The sequence below is a fragment of the Ahaetulla prasina genome, chromosome 4 (genome assembly GCF_028640845.1).
Source record: "Ahaetulla prasina isolate Xishuangbanna chromosome 4, ASM2864084v1, whole genome shotgun sequence".
Taxonomy (NCBI): Eukaryota; Metazoa; Chordata; class Lepidosauria; order Squamata; family Colubridae; genus Ahaetulla; species Ahaetulla prasina.
The window spans coordinates 125,888,115-125,906,012 of NC_080542.1; the positions used below are offsets into that span (position 1 = coordinate 125,888,115).

The window sequence follows — 17,898 nt, forward strand, 5'->3', positions numbered from 1 at the left end:
TCTTGGAAGACCCTGGTCATTGTCATCGATGAGACTGGTACCACTTCCAACCACTTAGAATAACTGTCCACTACCATCAGAAACACCTGCCCCTGGAAGGGGCCAGCAAAGTCAATGTGCAAGCAAGACCATGGGGTATGCATGGTGTCTCAACGGTGCACTGGTGCTTGTGACATCTCCAGTTGGGTTTCTTGGCAGACCTGGCAACTCCTTACTTGCTTCTCTATGTCTTTGTCCAGGCCTGGCCACCACAAGTAGCTCCTGGCTAGAGCCTTCATCCAAACAATTCCTGGGTGCTCCTTGTGTAGGGAATCCAGCAGCTTGGAGCTAAGACTGGGTGGAATGATGACCCTGCTGCCCCACAGCACACATCCCTTAACTACCCATATCAATAAAAAAGCTTCAATCCAAAAAAAATCCCTCTGGAGAAGAAATGAAAAGGGCTATGTAGCAAATTTCAAAAACCGCTACAGAAATATATGCAACCATATAAAAACTGAATGCACAAATTACCACACCAAGCAAGAAGAGGACCTTCTGCGCACAAATTCCAATCGTGCCTTTTATAATTTTGTGAACAATAAACTTAAAGACTCAAGATCCCACCACTAAAAGATTCTAACAGCAATGAATGCAATGATGAAACAGTTAAAGCAAATCTCTTTAACACATTCTTTGGCTCAGTTTTTGTTAACAGTGATGACACATATCCGACATTCCCAAATCGTACCAGCAATGAGTATGACAACTTAACACATATAGATTTCACAGAAGATAATGTTGGAAAAGCTCTCATAACTTGAAAACATCTCTATCTATTGGACCTGATGGGCTATGTGCATACTTCTTAAAAAAAATTTCCACTAATATAGCAGAACCCCTACGCATAATCTTTGATAAAGCTTTCACGACCAGTTCCCTTCCCAAACTTTGGTCACTAGCCACAGTCATCCCAATCTTCAAAAAAGGAGACCCCAGCTTACAGACCAATCTCTCTATGCTGCATCACCTGCAAAGTAATGGAATCAATCATCAACCAATCCATTACCTTCCACTTAGAAATAAACAACCTACTCTCTAATAAACAATTTGATTTCAGAAAAAAATTATCATGTAACTTACAACTTCTCCACTGTAAAAACATATGGACTACAAATCTTGATCAAGGCAAAGCAATAGATGCAATCTACATAGACTTCTGCAAAGCTTTTGACTCAGTAGTACATGATAAACTTCTCCTAAAACTAAAATCCTATGGCATTTCAGGACCCCTTCACAATTGGATATCTGCTTTCCTGTCTAACAGACAACAAGTGGTTAAAATTGGCAATGCTCTATCAAATCCTGTTCCTGTCAAGAGTGGCATTCCTCAAGATAGCGTTCTTGGACCAACACTCTTCATACTATACATAAATGATCTTTGTGACCATATCTCAAGTAATTGTGTTCTCTTTGCTGACGATGTCAAATTATTTAACATCACCGACAATACATCTACCATTCAAAAAGACCTTGATCATCTAACCGCTTGGTATAAAACTTGGCAACTCCAAATCTCAACCAGCAAATGCTCAGTCTTACATATTCGAAAAAAGAACCCAAACATTAAGTACATGCTTGATGGACATTACCTTACAGATGACCCCCACCCTGTCAAAGACCTTGGAGTTTTCATATCAAATGATCTAAGTGCCAAAGCCCACTGCAACTACATAGCAAAAAAGGCTCTAAGAGTTGTAAACCTAATCTTGCGTAGCTTCTTTTCCAAAAACAATACACTACTAACCAGAGCATATAAAACATTTGCTAGGCCAATTCTTGAATATAGCTCGTCTGTCTGGAACCCACACCACATTTCTGACATCAATACAATTGAGCGTGTCCAAAAATATTTTACAAGAAGAGTTCTCCACTCCTCTGTAAACAACAAAATACCTTATCCCACCAGACTTGAAATCCTAGGCTTAGAAAACTTAGAACTCCGTCGCCTTCGACAAGACCTAATTTTAACTCATAGAATTATCTATTGTAATGTCCTTCCTGTTAAAGACTACTTCAGCTTCAATTGCAAGAATACAAGAGCAACCAATAGATTCAAACTTAATGTTAACCGCTTTAATCTAGATTGCAGAAAATATGACTTCTGTAACAGAGTTATCAGTGCTTGGAACACATTACCTGATTCTGTGATCTCTTCCCATAATCATCCCAAAAGCTTTAACCAAAAACTTTCTAATATTGACCTCAACCCATTCCTAAGAGGACTATAAGGGGCCTGCATAAGAGCACAAACGTTCCTACCGTTCCTGTCCTATTGTTTGCTTGTTTTTTTTTCTAATATTATTATTTCTTATTTATTTTTTATTTTTGCTTATACTTCCTTATATTACCTCATATATATGACTATATACTATGTAATCTTTTTATGTAATGCTTATATATATTGTTGTGACAAAATAAATAAATAAAAAATAAACCAGTGCAGGTGGTTCCAGTGGTACTCAGCACACTGGGAGCTGTGCCTAAAGACCTAGGCAAGCACTTAAAAGCAATTGGCGCTGACAAGATCACCATTGGTCAGCTGCAGAAGGCCACCTTACTGGGATCTGCTCGCATAATTCGCCGATATATCACACAGTCCTAAACGCTTGGGAAGTGTTCAACTAGTGATCTGTGATACGAAATCCAGGATAGTTATCCCATTTGCTGTGTATATTGTCATTTTGTGTAAATAAAATAATAATAATAATAATAATAATGAGGAGGAGGAGGAGGAGGAGGAAGAGGAAGAGGAAGAGGAGGAGGAGGAGACTATGACTATGGTATAAAAACAATTAACAATAAAAATATTAAAATTATGATTAAAGTGCAAGAAGAGAATGAGAGATATTAATAGCAATGGAGCCATTTCAGCAATTCATTGCCTTGAGATCATCACTCATGACATAACAGTATTCTGAGAGATTTACAAAAAATTAACAGGGATGGAACCAACTTCACCTTAGTGGGTGGTCTTCCACAGGTTAGGCACTATGGCAAAAAAGATTTGTAAGTTAGAAGGACCCATAGGTTGTTCACTGACTCTGTGAAGGACAGTGCAGTCCCATCCAGCATCAAAAATGGCATAGTCCCACAACCAGCAGGCTGCAAAATCTTGCCAGGTTCAAGTGAATCCTGTTGCTCTGTGTCCAGACTATCACAGATTCCAGGCACCAGAGTGACATTAATAGCATTGCTTAGTTTGCCAGAGGCAGAGATATGTAACTGGGTTTTGTTTTTATTGTATTGCACTGTATTATATGGTATTGTAGTTTTTATTTATTTATTCTCTCACTTTTATTATTTTTACACATAACTCAAGTCTCTGCACATATCCAGCACAACATAACAGTCTTTAAGGTGAGTTGGGCTGAGAAAAACTGACTGGTCCAAAGTCACACAGTTGATTTTCATGGCCAAAGTGGGCCTCCTGGTCTCATTTTCTAGCCCGGTACCTTAACTACTACACCAAACATGATGGCAGATTAATTCACCCAGCAACTTCAGCGAGATGTTGAATAGAAGCAAGGAGAGCCCTAATCTCACAGCACCCCACACAATAGGGGCTAAGATTGGCCCTGATCACAAACAAGTATTGACCCCAAAGGAAGATGGCAAACCATAACAATACAGTGCTGCCCACCTCAATCTCTGCAGCTGGTTCAGAAGAATACTAAAGTTGATGGTACCAAGGACCACTGAGAGGTTAAGCAGAGAAAGGTAGGATGCATAATCTCCATCCTGCTTTTTCTGGATAAAAGTATCCAATGTCTTTTCCATTCCATATCAAGGCTTGAATCCTAACTTGGGGCGGGGGGGTGTCCAGATAATCTATTTAATCTGATGCTGTTATGTGACACACACCCCTTCCAGATAGGGAAGGTTATATACCAGATGAAATTTGTTCAGTATGTTGGGATCCAGTGATAGCTTTTTGAGAAGAATGTGAACCAACGCGTCCTTCAGAGGTGAAGCAACCACTTCTCCAAAAAGCACTTAAAGAAGAATTCATCACTGCTAGAACCAATCACAAGACAGTCCCTGGACTATTTTTATAAGCCAAGAGGGGCATGGATGAACGATGGAAAAATGGGATGCCTGAATTGGAGATATAAGGTGTATCCTCAGAGGTATATACAAAACAATAATAGTAACCATGTGCAAGATATATGATAATTGAGACAATTGTAGCATTAATAGCAATAGCACTTAGACTTATATACCATTTCACAGTGCTTCACAGCCCTCTCTAAGCGGTTTACAGAGTCAGTTTATTGTCCCCAAAAATCTGGGTCCTCATTTTATCTATCTCGGAAGGATGGAAGGCTGAGTCAACCTTGAGCCTGGTGAGATTCAATCTGCCACACTGCTGGCAACTGGTGATCAGCAGAAGTAGCCTGCAGTATTGCACTCTAACCACTGTGTCACGGTGGCTTTTGAATTAATAAGATAATTATCACCTTGTGAATCTAATAAGTACTATTTCATACATACATCAAAACTTATTTCTATTATTGAAGGATTGTTAAGCTTAGTTTTCCTGTGGGATTTATAGGGCCACCTTGGATGGTTTAGTAAGCCCCATTCTGATCCATATTGACCATTCTGATCAATAAATAAGCAATAAGGTGACATACTCATTCTATGTCTGTGGGATGTAGCAGATAAAAAATTATCTGGTTTATTCCTTGTATTGTCTAATGTCACATTGTAATAGTAAATACTGGCTTGTCCCAATTTGGTTAGCCTTGATATTTTAGGTTTAACCAAAAGTTGCACATACACATTGTATACTGATACTGAAGGATTTAGTATTGTGAAGGGATCATGCATAATTGAATACAATTATGTGAGGACTCTTTGTTGTTAGTTGCAAAGTTGTGTCCGACCCATCGTGACCCCATGGGACAACATTCCTCCAGGCCTTCCTATCCTCTACCATCCTCTGGAGTCCATTTAAGCTCACGCCTACTGCTTTAGTGACTCCATCCAGCCGTTCTCTGTCATCCCCTTCTTCTTTTACCCTCAATCTTTCCCAGCATTAGGGTCTTCTCCAGTGAGTCCTTCCTTCTCATTAGGTTGCCAAAGTATTTCAGTTTCATCTTCAGGATCTGGCCTTCTAAAGAGCAGTCAGGGTTGATCTCCTCTAGGACTGACAGGTTTGATCACCTTGCAGTTCAGGGGAGTCATAGGAGTCTTCTCCAGCATCAGAGTTCAAAGGCCTCAATTCTCTGGCACTCAGCCTTTCTTATGGTCCAACTTTCACAGCCATACATTGTGACTGGGAAAGCCATAGCCTTGACTATACGTGCTTTTCATGACAGGGTGATGTCTCTGCTTTTTAGTACGCTGTCTAGATTTGTAATAACTTTCCTCCCCAGGAGCAAGCGTCTTTTAATTTCTTGGCTGCAGTCCCCATCTACAGTGATCTTGGATCCCAGGAAAATAAAATCTCACTACCTCCATTTCCTCCCCATCTATCTGCCAGGAATAGAGAGGACCAGATGCCATGATCTTAGTTTTCTTAATGTTGAGTTTCAAGCGAACTTTTGCACTCTCCTCCTTCACCTGCATCAAGAGGCTCTTTAGTTTCTCTTTGCTTTCTGCCATTAGAGTGGTATCATCTGCATATCTCAGGTTGTTGATATTTCTCCCAGCAATCTTAATTCCAACTTTTGATTCATCTAGCCCTGCCTTTCTCATGATGTGCTCTGCATATAATACAAAGCTCTAAATGCAATCCAATTTATTCATTAAGGCCTTCTGCCCATGCATTCACTATCACCTCTGCAACTGAATCAATTCTGGTCATCCTCTTTCTGTTTTCTTCTACTTTTCCAAGCATTATAGATTTTCAAGAAAGCTAAACTTTTACATATGTACAAAGTGTGACAATTTGAACCTGCTCATTAGTGCCTGGAATGAGTTGTTCTAGGATCCATTTGTTTTTTATCCAAGGTGTTCTCAGGAGTCTTCTACAACACCAAAGTTCAAAAGTGTCAATATTCTTCATATGCTGCTTCTTCAAAATCCAATTTTTGCCATTCCTACACAATTCTGTTCTAGACACATCACAGCATTTTTTCCAAAGCATCTGCTCTACCAGATGCTAATCTGTGTTGTAATTCTTTATTGCTAGTTCCTTTATTGTTCATAACTGATTCTAAAAAAGAGTAGGTATTCACTTTAATATTTTGCCAATTTGAAGTACAGTTGCATTAATTTGATCTTCCTTATGATTACTTGTACCTGCATTTTTCATGGTATTCCTTGATTTTCATTACTTGAAAATCAGCTGTACTTTCAGCTGTTGGAGTAGTGTCATTAGAATAGAATAGAATAGAATAGAATAGAATAGAATAGAATAGAATAGAATAGAATAGAACTTTTTATTGCCCAAGTGTGATTGGACACACAAGGAATTTGTCTTGGTGCATATGCTCTCAATATACATAAAAGAAAAGATACCTTCATCAAGGTATAATACTTACAATCAGTGGTGGGATTCAAATTTTTAAACAACTGGTTCTGTGGGCGTGGCTCATTTTGGGGCATGGCTTGGTGGTCATGTGACTGGATGGGCGTGGCTAGCTGGTCATGTGATTGGGTGAGCGAGCCTAGCTGGTCATGTGACCGGGTGGCCATGGCTATGGGTATAGAAACTACTCAGAGGGCTAAAAAAAGGCATTTCTGACCAGTCCTCGCACTTTTGACCGTTCCTCGCACTTATGACCATCCTCACATTTATGCCCATTGCAGCATTTTTAACAACCATGTCACTCATTTCACAACTGCTTCTCTTCACCACGGTTACAAGATAGGGCGCAAAATGTAAAATGTGAGGACAGTCGTAGGTGTGAGGACCGGTCAAAAGTGTGAGGACAAGTCAAAAATAACTTTTTCAGCTCTCTGAGTAGTCCCTATGAACAAAATGCTGCAACAGGCATAAATGATGACAGGTCATAAGTGTGAGGATGGTCAAAAGTGTGAGAACCTCTCAGAAATCACTTTTTTCAGCCCTCTGGGTAGTCCCTATGTGCATAGTCCCTATGAGAATATGAAAATGTGCACAGGGAGTACTCAGAGGGCTGAAAAAGTTATTTTTGACCTGTCCTCGCACTTTTGACCGGTCCTCACACTTATGACTGTTCTCACATTTTACGTTTTGCACTATCTTGTAACCGTGGTGAAGAGAAGCAGTTGTGAAATGAGTGACACGGTTAAGAATGCTGCAACAGGCATAAATGTGAAGATGGTCATAAATGCGTGGTCTGGTCAAAAGTGCGAGGACCTGTCAGAAATCATTTTTTTCAGCCCTCTGGGTAGTCCCTATGCACATTGGGTCGGGCTCCTCGAGAGACGAGAGCTTGCAGGGAGAGTTCTCCCTGAAGCGGCACGGGATGTCTGCAGGTGACAACTATAATGAATATGTCCACCTGCTTTCCTGAAGCACCACCGCTGCGAACAAAACAACCCCACTGCTCTGCACCTCTTCCTGCAGCCAAACGTGCCCAGCCATGCATGCCCTTTCCTCAAATGGGCTGTGCACGGGGCGCGAGCGAGCAAGAGACCTCTCCAACCTCTGTTTTTGTGCGTGGGTGTCTGTGAGGGAGGGAGGGAGGGAGCGATTTGAAGGCAAGCCACCCAAACTTCTGGCAGATGGGAGTGGCTTCTGAGCAGCCCTGAATCAGCCAGCTCCACCTGACCTATTCCCTGAGTCTCACCGTTCTTGCCTCCCCCCCACTCAAGCAGCGGCATTTCTTCTCTGCTTCTTTCCAGATGCTGGTGTGGGCACCATGCATGCATAGCTTGTTGGGGCTGAGCAGGGAAGCCACTGCTTGAGGGGTGGGGGCGAGGAGAACGGCGAGACTCAGGAAATAGGTCAGGTGGAACTGGCTGATTCAGGATTCCTCAGAAGCCGTCCCCATCTCTGCCAGAAGTTTGGGTGGCTCGGCTTCAGATCACACACACACACACACACACACACACACACACACACACACACACACACAAATGATTTTGTAATTTCACCCCTGGGCTGAACCCACCAGTGGCTGTCCCCGTCCCTCGCCCTCCCTTCCCAGTCACTCCTCGCCTGGCAAGAGAAGCGGGAGGAATAGAGATTCACTCCATATTCCAGAGTGGGAGCTGGATCTCGCAGCTGTTTCTTGGTGTCCTGAACCTCAGTCTCCCCAGCTTGAGTTCCTCTCAGCCCCAAGACACTGGTTGGCCCATGAGAAAGAGGGGCGAGAGAGAGAAAGAGAGGGGGGAGAGAAGGGTAGAAAGAAAGACAGAGAGAGAGAGAGAGAGAGAAAGAGGGGGGAGAGAGAAAGAGAGATGACAGAATGAGTGGGAGAGAGAGAAAGAGGGGGAGAGAAAGAGAAAGAGGGGGGGAGAGAAAGAGAGATTAAGGAGAGAAAGATGGAGAGAAAGATGAAGGAGAGAAAGAGAGATGAAGGATAGAAGGGGGAGAAAGATGAAGAAGAGAAAGGGGGAGAAAGGGAGATGAAGGAGAGAAGGAGAGAAAGATGGAGAGAAAGAGAGGGCGGGAGAAAGAGATTAAGGAGAGAAAGAGAAAGGGGGAGAAAGAGATGGAGAGAAAGAGGGGGAGAAGGATGAAGGATGAAGGAGAGAAAGAGGGAGGGAGAATGGATTTGTTCTGGTAATTGGTTTAATAAGCATGGCACTGAAAAAGTGATTTATGACCGTTTTTCACACTTACGAACATTGTAGCAAACTGTCATTAGGGCAAAGAAACTATGTCACATGACCACCTGGTCACACCCACCCAGTCACATGAAGCACCGCAGTTGTGACATGAGTGACATGGTTATTAAAAATGCTGCAACAGGCATAAATGATGACCGGTCATAAGTGTGAGGACTGGTCAAAAGTGCAAGAACCTGTCAGAAATCACATTTTTCAGCCCTCTGGTAGTCCCAATGTGCATAGAGACTACCCAGAGAGCTGAAAAAAGTGATTTCTGACAGGTCCTCGCACTTTTGACCATCCTCACACTTATGACCTGTCATCATTTATGCCTGTTGCAGCATTTTGTTCATAGGGACTACTCAGAGAGCTGAAAAAGTTATTTTTGACTTGTCCTCACACTTTTGACCGGTCCTCACACCTACGACTGTTCTCACATTTTACATTTTGCGCCCTGTCTTGTAACCGTGGTGAAGAGAAGCAGTTGTGAAATGAGTGACATGGTTGTTAAAAATGCTGCAATGGGCATAAATGTGAGGATGGTCATAAGTGCGAGGAACGGTCAAAAGTACGAGGACTGGTCAGAAATGCCTTTTTTTAGCCCTCTGAGTAGTTTCTATGCCCATAGCCATGGCCACCAGGTCACATGATCAGCTAGCCACACTCACCGAGTCACATGACAACCAAGCCTGCCCCCAAAAAAGCCACGCCCACAGAACCAGTTGTTAAAAAAATTGAATCCCACCACTGGTCATAGGGTACAAAATAAATATAACACTTAATGACACAATGATAGTCATAGGACCAGGTTATTTGGCTGTGGGAAGATGTCAAGTGTATATACTCTTTGTACTGTGATGTATTAAGCAAAAAAATTATCTGATTTTTATTATTTAGTTTAATGGTGCACAAAAGATCAGCATTAGGCAATTAATTCTAGGATGAGATAAAGCTAGCACTTTTTGTTCAGAGGCATATTAGAAAGTCGCTGGCATTCAGGGTCTGAAGTAAACTACAAATTTGAGAAGCCACAGGAAGGAAATTAAAAGCAAAATTAAACCCTGTGGCTTCCCTGGTTTTATATTGCAGTAAGTGGGGAAACTGCTCCTTAAAGAGCTAAGGACAATTTAAGGGTGCTTTGTCTTTAGGCTGGGAAGGGAAGGTCGCCGGGAATACCATATTGGCACGGGCCAGTTGTGGGAAGGTGCAACTTGGAAACGCCCTTTTAGCTTGACTATGATCAAACGGAACTTCTCTCTTCGAGAGATCAAATCTCGTTAAAGCAAAGAGAAGAGAGGCAAAGCAAAACAGGGGAGGGCAAAAAGTTTCTTCAAGGACATTGTAGGAAACGCCTGTTGTTTTATCTCTGCCCACCCAGTCATCTTCGAGCAGCCGCCCCTCCCGCCCCATCGGCAGCCTGTATTCTCCACCCGGTGTTAACTTCCTCTCTGGGAGCAGCGAGCCGAGCGGTCGGGCGTGGAAAGGAGCGCTCAGTCGCTGGGGCAATAGCCAGTCGTGGCCGAGCGCGCGCTCTCCACCCTTTGCCCATCGGCTTCGCCTTGGTTGCGCAGGTATTCCCTAGCGCTTGAACCTCTGGAAGTTGGTGCCGCAGCAAAATCCGCCAAGGTAGGCTTTGGAAGAAGAGCCGCTGGGGTTCGTGCCAGCAAAAAGAAAGAAAAAAAGAAAGAAAGGTCTGGTTTGGATTTCCCCCCCTCGGGCGATGTTTGTCACAAGTGCCCCGTTACACCGAATAGAAGAAAGCAGAGAAAAGAATGCCTGTTTTGCTTGCAAAATTCGGTTCCCTTTCTTTTCCTGGCGGGGGGGGGAAGGGGAGTGGGGGTGGGTGGGGGAGAAGGGGGCCCATTAAATGCAAAATGTATTTCTTTACACGAAAAACCCTACCTTCACTACGGCAATTTGTAATGCCCCTTTTCGGGAATTCAGCCCAAGTTTGAACTTTAAAAGTAGAACTTGGCTCGGGAATTACTTGGTCAGTTTTGGAATGATTAAACAGCAGCCGCAGCAGCAACAGCAGCAGCGTCACACTCGTTCCGGTTGCTGAGATGAAAGTAAAGATGGAGTAATTAGGTTTGGATTTTGTGGAAGGACTGGTGCAGTAAACTGGTTTCATTCATTTTAAGCATTGGCTTTTTGCATCAATTCCAGTTTAGTAAATCTTGGAGTTTTTCTGAATTTAGCAGATACGATAATCCCACAGATCTCCATTTTATACACTTTTGCCAAATACTCCATCTGACAGTATTTCTTCCTCGCCCCACACCTTTATGCTATCTGTATAAATTCATCCTGATATTTCTAACACCCTCCCCTTTAATATAGTGTATTGTAATTACTCCTGATAGTAACTGCAATACACCATATGAGGTAGGTAGGATCACTGTATTGTAATTAATTGAAAATGCAGTGTAAGAGATTTGATATGATCTCTGAAGATATTTTGATGGAACGTATTCAAGAAGGAGATTATGCAGCTCCTGAACATGCACAGATCACCTTTGCTTCACATCAAGGAAGGTCATTACTTTGTTTTTCAATAGTCCTCCAGTTTAAAGAATGTGGCTTCCCGGTGGGTCAGTTCCCACAACTCTTTATTTATTAAGCTCTGCCTAAGGATCTTAGAAGATAAGTGGGTGTGAAAATGGGGGAGGGAAGAAGTGTGAAAGCATGGCAGTTTCTTCACCAGCTCTCTTCTGGTGTTGATCTCTGATACCTATTTGCTCACTTCTCTATATGGCGGTTTTGTTAATTCTGCAAAACTTCCTGCCACAAAAAGTATACATAAGGTTATGTTGGCTGAACAGCAACTCTTGCAACACAGAGGAACTGCAACATGAACAGCCACTGAATCTTTTAAAGTTACAGCAAAATAATTGTGATTCTGATTTTTTTTTTTCATTTAAGAATGGCTTGTAATGTATTTAATGATGTTTCTATTCCATTGTAAAAGACTGAACTTCTCTGACTAGGAGAAAGAGCAATATAGAAATAAAATCTCTCTCTTTCCCCTGTAACTGTGCATGTAAAAGAAAACAGATGCAAGTCACAAAATATAGCTGGGGATAAGTGAAACGTTAATGCTTTCACCCTCTTCAGTTGAATGTTACTTTTTAAACATATATACGCACATACATACATTTATACTAGCCAAACTCTACTGTGATAAACATCATAATGAATCACACATTTTCTGTTAAAAACATTTGCATTTGCAGTTTCATACGTACTTGAAGCACAGATTTTATTGGTTTCAAGGTAGACCAGATAGGAAATATGACCAGATGAGCTAATTGTAAGGCTAAATTAACAGATTCTTGCAGGCCTGAAAGTACAAATCGGCAATCTTTTACTACTTGATAAATTTGGGAACTTCCTTTCTGAGTTTCTTTCTCTGCCCGTTATGCAGCTCCCCCTACCCACTTCTTCCCGCCAACCATTAAGCCCCCCAAACCCTAAAACATTCTTTTGCCCCAATACAGCTAAGTAAGCCTCAGTAAGAGGCCAACTCTCTCTGATTTTGGCAGCTAAGTAGGTCTGGGCCTAGTTATGAATTGTATGGGTGACTTCTAGGCTAGATTGAGAAATCAAAAGTCTCCCAGGAGAAGTAGTGGCAAACTATTTCTGCAATATCATCAAGAAAACTATGAAGATGTCCGAAACAGCTTGTCCTTACACTCTGGTAAATACATTACAGAGACTACATTGCGTATTTCTAGTTAGCCAGTTAATATTATCCTAGAATAAAAAAAGGAATTATTTTTTTTAAAAAGTACATATTAACAGAGGCTGTGCTGTATATTTCCAAGTTAGTCAGCAGCTAATATTATCTTGGAAGAGAAAGGAAGAAGTTAGATTTCATTTCCGTTCCCTGATCAACTGCTGTAACATGAAGGGCCTTTCAGAGCTGAGCAACTCTCAGATACGAAGAGCATGCCAAAATATATCTAGACACATGCACCAATTTCACAATGCTAACTTTAGCACAAAAAGGAGTTTATCCAGAAAAATGTATTTTCATTCTGAACTTATTATGAACCGATGTAAGTAGCATTCTTGAACCTAGGCAGCTTTATAATGGCTGTTAAAACCCACCTTGATCTGTTAGGGGAGAGGTGTCAAACTCAATTTCAGTGAGGGCCGCATCAGGATTGTATTTAACCTCGGAGGGCCAGAGTGAGCGTGGGCAGCTCTACATCTCTTGTGTTGGCGCCTGCAGTGGCCCAAGTGCTCTGCCAGTGAAAATGTGCTCCCGAGCTCTGTTTTCAGGTGCCACAGCAACCCTCTGCCTGCGAAAACAGAGCTCGGAAAGCACATGGCCCACTCAAGCTTTGTTTTCGCTGGCAGAAGCACCATGGGAGGGTCTTTTGCTGTTTCCAGGGTGGCCCCACAGGCCAGATCTAAATATCTTGTGGGCCAGATCCAGCCCTCAGGCCTTAAGTTTGACACCCCTGTTTTAGGGAAACTGAAAATACAGGTGGTCCTTAACAAATAGCAACGGAGTTGGAAGGTACCTTGGATGTCTAGTCTGTCACCTATTTTGGAGGTCTTCTAGTCCAACTCCCTGCCCCTTGATTTACAGCCATTGGTTTAGTTACAAAGGCATTTTTAAAAAATGACTTCCAACCACTCTGTTAGCATCCCCACAGTAACACGATCAAAATTTGGGTGCTTGGCTACTGACGTGTATTTACGATTGTTTCAGAATCACTAGGTCATATGATCACCATTTCTAACCTTCTCAGGCATCTCCTTGACAAGGAAATGCAATGGAGGAGGCCAGATTCAGTTAATGACCGCATGAGTCACTTAGCAAGTACAATAATTCAATTAACTGTAGCAAAAAAGTCATAAAATCAGGCACAACTCACTTAACAACCGTCTTGTTTAGCAATGGAAATTCTGATCCCAGTTAGGATCATAAGTCAAGGTATGTATAACCTAGGAAAAAGCATCTGCTTCTCCCCCCATCCCCCCCCCCAAATCTCCTAAAAATTTCTAGTCTGCTTTCCAGGACTTCTGAGGGTTGTGTGCAAGGTGTGGTCAAACAGCTTAAGATGGCAGCTGCAGTAGCACCATCAAAGGTCCACATATTTCCACATAAAAAAACAGCTTTGATCACAACATCATGACTGTCATACTGACTTTTTGCGACTGTATTCTGCATACCCCTCCAATGACTTCTTTCCTTTTTACTGTGCTATCATATTTTTAAATTACTGCTAAAAGGGCCTACTTGAGAAGGATAATGATTCAACATACTGTACTTCCCAAGAGATTGTTCAAAACAAAAGAAATAAAAAATAAACAATTTTCCATTAGTGTTTAATTCCAATGCAGATCAGAGTAGAATTATTTTATTTAATTGTTTAATTTTTTTTATTGGTGAAATGCCTCAGTTGTATAAAGAGCGCCAGGCAGTTTGCAGGCACAGGCAGTCTTTGACCTACAATTCATTTAGTGACTGTTCAAAGTTACAAAGCACTGAAAAAAGTGACTTATGACTATTACAGCATCCTTCCCCGTGGTCACATGATCAAAATTTGGACACTTGGCAACTAATTTATGATGGTTGCAGTGTTTTGGTGTGTGGTTCTGTGACCACCTTTTGTGACCTTCCGACAAGCAAAGTCAATGGGTAAGACAGCTTCACTTTATAACTGGGTTACTAGCTTAATAATTGAAGTGATTCAGTTAATAACCATGGCAAGGAAGGTTGTAAAATGGGACAAAATTACTTAACAAATGTCTCGTTTAGCAATAGAAATTTTGGCCTCAATTGCGGTTGTAAGTTGAGGATTACCTGTATTAAAATAAAAAATAGTAAATACACATTCAATCGGTGAAATAAAGTTAACAAATATTAATAAGCCTGGTTCCATAATCAGTCTCCAAAGGCCCTCTAGAAAAGCTGGAAGGCCAAGAGGATGACATGGTAGTTAAGAATCAGACATAGTTAGTTGAGAGTGTGAAACATTCTTTGAGCACACTCCTTTCTTATTTAACTTATTTTAGAAGGTTTTCCAAGTGAAACTTTTAAAATAACCTTCATACCCACAGAGCATAGTTGCTAATATTATGCATCATTATATTTAATTCATTTTAGTTCTACCCTTCCAGAAAGCTCAAGATGGCACTGATCATGCTGTTTTAAAGTGTAGTCCTAGGATCCCTGGAGCACAACCTGGACCAAGAACCTATCTTCAAAATCAAAATTACTTGCCAGCTTATATTGAAAAAGAATATAATATTAAAATCCCATCATATAAACTAAGAAGCAGTAGTGACAGCAAATGCATCAGTTTTAATGTTTAATCTGGTAATTATCAATATATATAACCCATACAAACAAAAGCTGTTGTATTGTTGAGTATTGTCTGTACCAGCAAGAGGACCTGAGAGAAAAAAGTTTAAAAGCACTAATAAGCATTGGAACATATTTCTCCATAGATGCACACAAAATCCTATTTCCATTTATTTTTCGAACAATCAGAGCATACAAGCTTTATGACTGAATGGAGATAAGAATTCGATTTTTGGCATTGTAATTAGTGCTTGGCCAATCTTAGCTGATGTAAAAAACCTAAGTACTTGGATGGGAGGCCATAGATCAGGCAGGCTGGATGCATCATGTGCTGGCCACGCCCATCCCCATGTTAGCGAAGGGGGGAAGTTGCAATACGTCATGTGACAACAGCATAACACGAATTTGACACCCCTGCCATAGATGATCCAAAAAGTAACTGGGCAATTGAAAGCATCCAGGAGGAAGGAAATGTTAGACCGGATCAATGCCAAGAAAGCTCACTATTGAAGTGTTTTTATCTTATAAGTTAATACCACAATGCGCTGGGTAAGTAAAATCATTGAAATAAATGTTCAGTTTAGCATAATTGAATAAACTAAAACACTTTGGAAACTTGCAGCATTTAGATTTAACTACAGCAGTGGTGGGATCCTGCCGGTTCAGGCGAACCAATAGTTAAATTACTGACTGGCCCCGCCTCTTCCTATCCCGCCCCTTCCAGGAGTGCCCACACATCGCATTTTGGCTCCCAGGTAAGTTCAGGGAGGCCTCCTAGGCCCAAAATGGGGCACAGGGATGCAGCGTGTTAGGGATTTACTCCCAGGGGGTGCAGGAGGCCGAGTGTTGCCTGTCGCACCTTCTGGCCACACCCACCATGGCCAAGCCAGTCATTAGGGCAGAGAACCAGTTGTTAAATTATTTGATCACGTGATAAAAATTTGGATGCTTGGCAACTGGTATGTATTTAGGATGGTTGCAGTGCCCCTGAGTCATTTGATCACTTTTTGCAACCTTCTGAAGAGCAAAGTCAATGGGGAAGATAGATTCACTTAATAACCTTGCTACTAACTTAACTGCAATGATTCACTTAATTGTGGCCAAAAAAGTCATGAAATGGGACAAAACTCAAGAACTGCCTTGCTTAGCATGGAAATCTTGGTCTCCGTTGTCATAATTCGAGAACTATGTATATTTTGTACTATATGTTATATGGAAATTGTTTATTATAGGTTTATTACGTGTGAGATTTTAGGCTATCTTTAGAGAAAATGTTCACAGTTCTTTTTTGTTCAGTTTTTACTCATTTTTCAGAATTAATCTATTAACGAGCTTTGGAGTAGAGGTAAATTTTGCAGCCATATCCCAGAATCCCCAAGTATTAAAACATTGAAATTCAGCAGCAATATAGCAATTTTAGGAAATAAAATTGATTTGTTAAGCCTACAATAAGCTTAATGAACTACCTGAAAATGCCATACATCATTGCCATACCTGCTGCACTTCTTGGAAGAAGACGGTAAGAACAAATTCATTTAACTGAAAAAAAAGTTCACCAATCCCTTCTGCTTCGTTTTATGTGCCTAGTCTCCATTGTAAAATTCATTTTTTAAATTCGTGTTATCCCATACCTGAAAATACTCTAGGACTATACTAGTAGTAAAATCACATGTGTTCTATAACCATGACAGCTTTCATTGCTGCAACCAGCAAATTATTTTTTATAGGTATAGAAGTGTAATTAAGCAGGAAAGCTGTACATACCAATTTTAGCCTACTGGGTACTTATGAAGACTTGGAGTCTTTGTTCATAAAGAAAGGGTGTGACTTCATGTACATTCATGATAAGGTGTGAAATGGATGTTCACTATATGTGTGCTTTTAGAGGATTAGCTTGTGTGAGTCCGTAGCCTGCATTGTATTTCTGGGCCAGATGTATCAAACTCAAGGCCCGCAGGCCAGATTGGCCTATAGGGTACTTAGATCTGGCCCCCAGGCCTGCCCTGGAAACACCAAAGTACTGGCCCGCGGTGCCTCAGCCTGCGGTAACTGAGCACATGAGGGAAATAATGGAGCTCCATTGGCAGAGGGCTGCAGGAGGCCATCGCAGCCGAAAACGGGAGTCCAGAAGGGCCACATGCAGCCCTCATGAGCTCAGTTTTTGCTGGCAGATTGTTAGCAAAACAGACTACTAGCAAAAAATGGCATTTGATCACACAAGTGATGTCAAGCTTGCCACGCCCATCCTAGCCACATCCATCCTGGGCACCCCCAGGTCAAACACAACCCTGATGTGGCCCTTGATGAAATTGAGTTTGACACCCCGTCTAGGCAATAAGAAGACATTCAGAAGATAAATAATTTGATTTTTGCACTAGAACTAGGATTTTATTAGAATTGGAAAACCATGCAATTGTAATAATTTTGTTTGTGAATTTACCTGTAGTATATTTTTCAGGCATTTGAAAAATCATGGCTTATAGTACAAGTCAAGCTTATGATGACACAGTAAAAGACAGTATAGGGGAAAAAAAACCAAGCTTATGACAGTTGTTGAGATAAGGAATTTCTTTCAAAAGTAATTTTAATGCATTGGATAGCAAAAGTGTAAAGCAGTGCCTTTGGGTTTTTGGCTCATGTACAGTAAATGTGTTGGATTGTTTCAGTTTCCTGTTTGCAATCTGGACGATTATTTAATTGTTTATATTTCTTAGATTGCCCAACTAGACAGGTTTAGCCAGTACAGGTAATCCTTGACTTATGACCACAATTGAGCCCAACATTTCTGTTGTTAAATGAGATATTTGTTGAGTTTTGCCCCTTTTTACGAT

At 41.3% G+C, this 17,898-nt stretch overlaps 1 protein-coding gene across 3 annotated transcripts in view; it reads left to right on the forward strand.

Annotated features, from left to right (window-relative positions):
* Positions 1-10,212: 10,212 nt before the first annotated feature.
* Positions 10,213-17,898, forward strand: part of APBB1IP (amyloid beta precursor protein binding family B member 1 interacting protein) — a 51,267-nt gene continuing 43,581 nt past the window's right edge. For 2 of the 3 annotated variants that reach the window (XM_058183460.1, XM_058183462.1), the window contains exon 1: positions 10,213-10,374. The gene's annotated coding sequence lies outside the window, so the exon portion shown is untranslated. Of the gene's footprint in view, positions 10,440-17,898 lie in introns of all 3 variants that reach the window. The other variant, XM_058183461.1, reaches the window with a different exon arrangement.